Genomic DNA, 9,840 nt, shown 5'->3' on the forward strand with positions numbered 1-9,840 from the left:
AACAAGATAACAAAAGCGCTTATAGGAACTTCAAGTATGAGGCGGGGTTTTAGGGTTTCTTTTGATCGATGAAGACTTTAGGAACTTCAAGTATGAAATTATCGATCTTTTACACACAATGCTTTTAGGGTTTCTTTTGATTGAAAAGGATTTTACAACATACGAAGAAAAGAAGGACGAGAGTATCAAGGCGGGGTTTTTAATTTTTTGGATTTCATCCCCCCCTAGCAATTAAAAAATTGGAGAACGCGCGTTCCTAAAAAAAATATAAAGCGACAGTTTTAGACGACACACACTTTTATGATAGGTGCCCTCCGTGTTTTTTTTTTGTTGGACACTATTTATAGGGCTCGCACAAATGCGTGTCTTTTATCCTTCAAATTTTGCAAAACTGATATTATTTTTTAGGGCACGCTCAAATGCGCGTCCTCTATCAGCGAGTGTCATTGTTTGCGCGTCATTAAAGGGCTATTTTCTAGTAGTGCGAGGATGGTTTTCCTTTTTTTTTTCTTTTTTGGATGAACAACAAGCTTGTTGAGTCAGGAGCTTGTGAGGGTCCATCTACTTACCATAGATATAGATTTAGCCTCCAAACAGCTTATACAGGGCAAATCCCTTATGGATATTTTATTTGCAAAAGGCTTAATAATCTTATAATGGATAACTCAAAATGTCAAATGATTGAGTCTTGCACTATCCATCCACTGCAATCAAGCATTATAGAAATGGGAAATCAGAAAAATATACACAATCTTATTAGTTATTGGTGCAGGGGTATTTTAGGCATTTGCTTAAATTTTAGTGGCTACAATAGAGTATTTAAGAGACTCTTCTACCTCACAGTTTGGTCGGAATGAATCCCAACAAGCAAAAAATCTCCAAGCTCACGAGCAACTCTTAAAATCTGTGAATACAAAACAAAGCATACAAATTTAAACAAGGAAATATGCAATTATGACATGTAAGCTTCTTTGTTAATTCATTAAAGATATTTCATTAATATTTTTGATGGGTTTTTTCGGTTTATTATATATAGACATGCACACTATCAAACATGAAATACACCATTAGCACTTGTCTGGAAGGATGAGACTTGTAGTGAATATGTCATTGATACAGATAACAAAGGATAGATTCCAAATCAACAACAGGTAGTTACAATTTCTTACCCATTATAACAACATTCTTCATTTCAATATGTTGCTATTTTTCATAATTTACCCTTCATTGATTTTTTTAATGTTTATAAAAGAGAAGGTGGCTTTGGAGATATAAGAAAATGGGGAACTGATTACATCTGATGATCCTCCTATTGTACTTGGTTGCTTAAATGCGGGTTTTACACAAGAGATTTGTGTAATTATTGTTTAAAAATATTTCAGTTAATAAAGTTTTGTTTTATTCATTTGGATTTTGTGTTTTTTTATACAGGACTGAATATAGGGAACCTTGTCAGCATTGCAGTTAGTGAGGGTGGATTGACATTTATGAATGGGAAGGTGGAAAAGGCTGATTTTCAGTATATAGGAAAAGTACATCGTCTATAGAGACGACATGTCATCTCTACTGGACCATCTACCACAACGAACAGTTGTTACTAAAGGGTATGATGTGTCGATTCGACAAGTCGTCTCTATAGTTTCGTCTATGGAGACCTGCACCTATAGCGACGAACCAGAACAAGACGACATGTTGTCTCTAAAGGATACCTATTGCGACGATATTTATAGCGACGACCAAAAGGATCTATTACGACGAGGCTATGGAGACGAAAGCTATAGGGACGACATGTTGCCCCTGACACCTATAGGGACGACCTTTTTAACCTATAGAGACGACATTTTTCATCCCTATAGGTCCCGTTTCTTGTACTGATTGCAAGTTAAAGATGATGACTAGGATTAAATAACTATTTAATGAAGTATGAGTGATGACATGAACTGTAGTTAAGATTTGAATGATTCTTCAATGTTCAACATACACACAATAAAGTGATTATTATGATTGAATAGATGTTTAATATGTTATAGATCGTAAAAATAAAATTGTATAGATATTTAATGGATGATATGACAATCCACACAAGTCAAAATTTCGATGGACTCTGGACGCAAAAGAATGATATTACATCAAACTCACATCAATAGCAAGAACTCTAATTTTTTCATCTTGAAGATTAAATATGGCAAGAGAATGAAATTACATCAACAACAAACCATCGATCTTTTTTTGAGCAAACAAATGGTACATAGGATAATATAATCATAAACTCACATGCATCTTAAGCAAATAATTAATTACTTGGAGATCCTTGTAGGAGATGAATTACTTTCCCCAAGTTAACAATGGATGAACCAAAAGGAGAGGTACATGCTTTTTCGGCCTTGTTCTTCAAGTCGAATGCATTTGTCCCCATCTCTTTCCCTTTGTCTCCATTCATCAACTCAATGACTAGCTTCGAAACTTCTTCTCTCTTTACATCACTGTCAAGCTCCATGCCAATCTCCTACTTGTTGCAACACGACCAACAGTTGGTTAGTTGGTAAGCAAAAAACGGCCAACAGATCATTGGGACTCCACTGGAAATACTTTCAATTGTCGAATTCCATCCACTGTGTGTTAGAAATCCTCCAATTGATGGGTGATATAGAACTTGTTCTTGTGGGCACCAACTAGCTAACATCCCTCTACTGCTTATCTCTTCCAAAAACTCTGGTGGAAGCACGACAGATTTGCCATCCACAAGATCTGGACGTATTATCCATAAGAACGGACAATTGCTCTTTGCAAGTCCCCAACAGAACTCAAGCAGATATTGATGTGACATCACTGTTGTGCTACCAAAATTCACATAAATAACCGATGATTTTGGTTTAGATTCTAGCCATTTCAAACAGGTGTTCTATTCTTTCCAATGATTTGATTTGATGAACTCTACAGATTCATCACTTTCCTTCTCTAGTAACTTAAACAGACCAACACCATAGCATGGAGGAAAGACTGTAGAAAGCGCATCCAAAAGGTCGCTTTCTAGTTCATAAAAGGTGTTGATGTTAATAATCTATTCAATGCGTGCCCTTTCATTAATAATACAAGTATATATATATATAGGCCGGGATACACTGGATATGAACGATATCTATACTAACTAATATCCCATAATACTAGGAAACATTATCTTGTTGTAACATTATCTTGCTGTGTTGATAATCTCGGCTAATATACCCCCGCAGTCGAATCGGGAGGAGCACGGACGTTGAGGCTATTTTTGAAGTCATCAAATAGCACGAGAGGTAGACCTTTGGTGAAGATATCGGCGACCTGATAGCGTGAGGGAATGTGAGAAATACGGATTTGACCACGAGCAACTTTTTCCCGAACAAAGTGGATGTCAAGCTCGATGTGTTTTGTTCTTTGATGTTGAACAGGATTGCAAGATAGGTATACCGCACTGACATTGTCACAGTAGACGAAGGTGGCTTTAGTTTGAGGCAATTTATGTTCTAATAGTAGATTTCGTAGCCAACATGTTTCAGATACTACATTTGCAACACCTCTATACTCCGCCTCGGCACTTGATCTGGAAAGAGTTGGTTGTCGCTTTGATGACCAAGAGACGAGATTGTTTCCCATGTAGATGGCATATCCTGACGTCGATCGTCTTGTATCCGGGCAGCCTGCCCAATTAGCGTCTGTGTATGCGATAATGGAGTGTGTGGGTGACCGGGTAATGTGCAAGCCATGATGGAGTGTGCCCTTTATATAGCGTAAGATCCTTTTAAGAGCATTGAGGTGAATTGTTCGAGGAGCATGCATGTGCATGCAAATTTGCTGAACGGCATAACAGATATTCGGACGAGTGAACGTAAGATATTGGAGTGCACTGGCTAATTGACGGTATTGAGTGCCTCCATCGGTCAAAAGAGTGCTGTCATTTTTACTTATCTTGATTTTGTGTCAACTGGTGTGGAGGATGGATGACAGGAACTCATGTCGGCTCTTTCTAGGATTTCGGTGGCATATTTGTGCTGCGAAAGATGAAGTGAATTTTTCGTTCGTGTGACTGAAATGCCATGAAAGTAGTGTAGGGGACCAAGATCTTTCATTGCAAATTCCTTGGCTAATAGTTGCATGAATGTTTGGCGTAAGTGGGGTGATGATGTCATGAGCAAGATGTCATCTACGTAGAGAAGTAGGAAGGCCGTATGTGATCCATTCTTGTAAATGAACAAAGAATGATCACATTTGTTGTGTTTGAATCCCAAAGTGAACACGTAATCAGCGAATCGTTGGTACCAAGCCCGGGGCGCTTGTTTGAGGCCGTATAAAGATTTCTTGAGTAAGCAAACATGGTCCGGATAGGAGGGATCACGAAACCCTGGGGGTTGGTGCATGTACACAGTTTCATGTAGGTGCCCGTGTAAAAACGCGTTTTTCACGTCAAGTTGGTGAATTTGCCCTGCATTTGAGAGAGCAATGGAAAGAACTGTCCGTATTGTTGTTGGCTTCACCACGGGACAAAATGTCTCCCCACAGTCAATTCCTTCCTTTTGAGACCTGCCATCACAAACCAAACGAGCTTTGTATCGCTCTAAAGAACCATCAGACTTAGTTTTGTGGCAATAAATCCACATACTCCTTGCCACATTCATATTTGGAGTTTTTGGGACTAACTTCCACATATTATTGTCAATAAGGGCCTGGAATTCATCATTCATGGCTGTATTCCAATCCGGATTTTTGAGAGCATCCAAAAGAGTTTTAGGTAAAGGTGAAATAGACGATGTAGCATGAAGAATGAAAGGTTGTTTTGGTTTAGAGATGCCAGACATACTTCTGGTGTGGATGGTTCGATTGGAGATAGATTGTAACATGGGGGAGGGGGGTTGGTGGTTGCTGTATGACAGGAGATGGATGTGAAGCCTAGTTAGAACGACGTGAATAAGTAAACTGGATGGGAGGTTTTGGAGATGGAGTGGGCTTAGTGGTTGGCAAGGATTCAGAAGAAGAAGACCATAAGGAAGGATGGGGATCTGATTCAGTTTGGGATTGAGTGGAAGTAGTTAATGGTGAAGATGGCAATTTTGAGAATGGGAATATTGTTTCGTCAAAAATGACGTGGCGGGATAAGATGATGGTACGGGTTTGGATGTCATAACATTTATACCCCCGATGGTTGGATGGATAACATCTTCATAGCTTGGCAGTAGGAGGAGATGTTGGGATGATGATCAAGACGGGTGGAAACGAACTTGCTGTCGAGATAGACAGCCCTTGAACTTTGATTATCTTGAAAAATATTTTCGAGAGCTTGCCAAGCCTGTAAGGCAGTAGTTTGAGGTTTCAAGATGGTATGAAGAAGATCACTGGAGATTGTACTATAGATCCACTGAAGAACAATCGCGTCTAGACGAGACCAGATTTGAGATTCAGAGGTTACTGTGGCCTTTTCGACCTCAGTGGCGGTTGAGGAAGAGGGGGCGGATGGTGGTGGCTTGACTTCAGGCTCGATGTGATTTTCAACTTGGAAAGCACGACAATGTATTTTGAACAACTTAGCCCATGAAGTGTATTGACCGTTTTCCATTTCAAGAGTGAATGGAATGAAGTTTCTGATGTTTGTAACAGTGATGGCTGGGTGATTTTTGGGATCCATGGAGGAAGAAGATCAGATAGAAGAAAGAAAGAAGATCGGTGGCTGAGAAAAGGTTTTCAGAAGATTATACGCTCTGATACCATGTTAATAATCTATTCAATGCGTTCCCTTTCATTAATAATACAAGTATATATATATACAGGCTGGGATACACTGGATATGAACGATATCTATACTAACTAATATCCCATAATACTAGGAAACATTATCTTGCTGTAACATTATCTTGCTGTGTAGATAATCTCGGCTAATAGTTGAAGATAATGGCAGAAGCTCTTTTTGCTCTCTCTGCTTGTAAACACAAACCTTCAAGCATGTATTCATCACCAGGGCTGGTCTTTCTAACGAATGAAGGCAAGTGTTTTAGACGCATACCAGACATGGTTGGAACATAATCAATCATGGTATCTAAATGCTCATTTGCTAAAAAACTCGATGCTGTGGAAAGAAAACATAAAGAACTTACTTTCAAATAAGCAACTACAGTGTATACGTACATGAATATATGTATGTATACACGTATACATATAAGTATTTCATATCCTTAACAAATTAGTGAAATTAAGTATACTACCTTCACGTGGCACCAAACCTCTCTCCAATAGATTGTTCTGCTCATGAGCACACATTAGAGCACTAACATCGCTGGTCCATAGGACTATCTCGGGGATATCAAGTTCTTTGGCTGCATCGAGGGTGAAGCCCATGAATAAGTCTGCAACTATGCAAGTCACCGGTGAAGATGAAGCATTCAATTTCGTAAGCAGACTTTTAAACGGACCCAGACAAGTTTCATCCATGGACTTCCATAAGGTTGGGAAAACTTGGGTTTCATCTGGGTTCTGTGGCGGCGGAAGGCCATCAGGAATGGTCTCGAAGCAGAAGGTAGGGAGGCCATGTAGGGCGTCGGAGCCGTTGATGGTTGAACTCGGTGTTAACAAAGGTTATATGAAAGCCTTTGGAATGGAGGATTTTAGCAACTTTTAGCATGGGGTTAATATGGCCTTGTGCTGGGGCTGGTAAGCACAAGGCATGTGGTTTCTTTTGTATGGAACCCATGAAGCCTTCGTCCTATTTTTTCTTAGTTCAAGATAAGAACTACATATATAACATCTGACTATTTTATATGCTAACAATGAAGAGGCAAATGTAAATGTGCTTGTTTGGTTATTCATATTCTAGATGGCATCTTCAATCATTATTTTGAATATTAGTTTAAAACAAGGAGCAGGTTTATCGTACTTAATTTGTCTATCTGTTCATTGTCGTCAATTTCTAGCGTACTCTAAGTTATATTATAGATTAGTAAACAACAATTGTACTCTTTTTGTCTGTTTCTTTGAACGTCTGGATCTCCTCTACACGTTACTTTCATGTTACCTATAATTTATCGCAAATTGGGACCAATAAAACTAATATAAAAATAAACCATGCACGTGTTTATGTTTTTTCTAATATTGCAATTTATCATCTTCAAAATTAAATGGGTATTACTTAGGCTATTGGAATGCATTGAACTCTTAAGAATTTAATGGATTGCCACATCAGTATTCCACTAACTATATCATTTTATTCATTAAACTCTAGACTCCATTAAACCCTTAAGGGTTTAATGAATTTCCACATCAACATTTAATTATATATTTTTCTAAATAATATTGTAAAACCATAATAATACGTTAATTAGAAATTAAAAGTTACAAATTGTAAATTATTAATTAATGATTTTTGTATATGTTATTGTTTTAAAATATTTTTAAGATTTAAATATTTTTTTTTTAGAATATTATAATATAAATTACCTTGAATATTATAAATTATTCAATATAACATAAAGTAAACTACAAATATTATAAATAAGAAAATAATGATATATACCTTGTGTATATATGTAGGGTGTAATTGTTTAAATAAAAAGTTTTATTGGTAAAATGGTTTAAAAAAAAAAAATTGCATACCATCGTTCAATAGGGATTAAACTCCACTTCATTGAACTCCACCCACAATGGTGGATTTATGTATTCAACTCCATTTTTCCCCATTAAACTCACCATTAAATCCTCATTGGGGATGGCCTTAAGACCAATGTTCTCATCGTTTTCATCAAAATAATAAAGTTCATGCTTTTCGCTACTATTGTAACACTATGAGAAACATGGGTTTTAGAGACCGACAAATCTTTCGCAATTTTGTAGCTTACTGTTGTTTGCGATGGATTAGCTACAAATGCACTCCATATGCAATTAAAAGGTGGCTAATGACTTAGCGATGGTTTTAGCGACTGATCAGTGTTTCCTTGCGAAAAAAATTAGTGACATCATATGCATCGCTAAAGGGTCAATCAATACAATTATTCAGGACATTGGCGACAAAATTGTATAACAACGTCGCTGTTTTGTCGCAAATCTCCATATTCCATCACTGAAGGCATCAGAAATTGTCAGTCATGTTTTTTCATTTTCAATCGTTGATCCTTTGCAAACTTTAGACATGATATTTTTCTTTTCTGTTGCTAATCCATTGCAAACTTTAGATATCATATTTTTCTTTTCTTTTGCTAATCCCTAGCAAAATTGATATATTAATTTTTTTTTCTCCATTGCTAATCTGTCGCAAACATATAATATCATTTTTTTTTATTATGAATCTAAAACAAAAAATACTATAATAATCAAATTATTACACAAAAAAAATAAAAAATAAAAAACGTCAAATAACAATTCAACCAAAACCAAACATTAACATTACAATATAAAACTATCAAAACATCCAAAAACATATATATATATATATATATATATATATATATATATATATATATATATATATATATATATATATATATCAAAGTTTACCAAAAACATCAAATATCATAATTAACAAGACATTCAAAAACATCAAATACCAAAGTTTAACATCATATTACATCTTCTCCATTTTTTTGGCATCCATTTCCTTTTTAGGATATTCCTTCCAAAAAGCTCGTTCGATCATACATAGATCCATGTTTCCCTATCAAAGAGGGGGTGGCAACTTGTATTATCACCATAGCACCTTTCATAAGCCTCATATTATGGCAGAAAAAAACATGAAAAACATAAAACATTATTCAATTTTCAATCATATATGCAAAGGAATGGAATGGTGCATTACATTCCATTACAATTATAACTGAGGAATTGAATGAATCATTTCATATGCCACCTATTAAAACTATGTAATTCACTAATTGCAGTTGATAGTTTTGAGAACATTTGGACTTTATGGTTCATATTTACAACATAAATCTGGTTGATATTATTCTGGTAAACTTGTACAGTACCCTCAAATGTATTACAGTTTTGTTATTTACATATTTTTTGTAAATATTTTATATATAAAAAGGATGATATTTAAGTTAACTTTTGTCAAAAAATTTACTATAATGATTATTAATATATTGTTATATGTAAGAAGAGAAATAGATAAAAATATATAATCATACCCTTTTTTTGTAATTTTAAATATATAAGTAGTTAATCCAAATATTTTTTTAATCAAAACCAAAACTTTTTGAGTTTACTAAACTAAATAAGAAGACACACTTGTAATTTACTCTTATTCGATAATATATTAACATAAACACAACCATGGTCTAACTAAAAATTACAACCCTACCCTCTCAGTCCCTATTGTCTGATTAAAAGGTACAGTCTTGCCCTCTTAGTCCTTATGGTCTAATTAAAAATTATAGTCTCCCTAAATTTCGTAATAAAACAAGCATCCCCAACATAATCAATAGCAATCTCCTCCTATCATTTCCTTCAACTTTTTTTACTACTCTAAATCATATCTTACTATCATTTATTGTTGTTTCTATAAAGTAATGTACAAAAGCTTCTTTTTTTTAATTCCGTTAAGTTTTTTGATTTAACTAAGCTGTGGAAAGTTTTGATTCCTTTTTTCCGTCAATTTTTTGATTTAAATAAGGTCTCATCAACTTTCTCAAAGTCATGTGTTATCTCAAAATTTTCTTGTGAAAAAGATCTCACAGTGCGTAGAACACCAAAAGATTTCTACAAATTAAAAAAAAAAAAAAAAGTAAAATTGTAATTTTTTTTTTTCTTTTTGGGATCTTGTTATAATCATACAAACTTTGGTTAGAAAAGAATGTTGGATGCGATAGCAATTACTTTAGTATTATA

The 9,840-nt window shown here is 35.2% G+C and overlaps 1 pseudogene across 1 annotated transcript; it reads right to left on the reverse strand.

Moving 5' to 3' along the window:
* Positions 1-2,096: 2,096 nt before the first annotated feature.
* Positions 2,097-6,769, reverse strand: LOC145003402 (7-deoxyloganetin glucosyltransferase-like; annotated as a pseudogene). Its single transcript, XR_013661951.1, has 3 exons — positions 6,231-6,769; positions 5,915-6,094; positions 2,097-3,051 (listed from the first exon to the last, which is right to left on the reverse strand). The product of XR_013661951.1 is annotated as a 7-deoxyloganetin glucosyltransferase-like (transcript).
* Between the last annotated feature and the right edge of the window lie 3,071 nt (positions 6,770-9,840).

The sequence above is a fragment of the Lactuca saligna genome, chromosome 6 (genome assembly GCF_052625555.1).
Source record: "Lactuca saligna cultivar CGN05327 chromosome 6, ASM5262555v1, whole genome shotgun sequence".
NCBI classification, from domain to species: domain Eukaryota; kingdom Viridiplantae; phylum Streptophyta; class Magnoliopsida; order Asterales; family Asteraceae; genus Lactuca; species Lactuca saligna.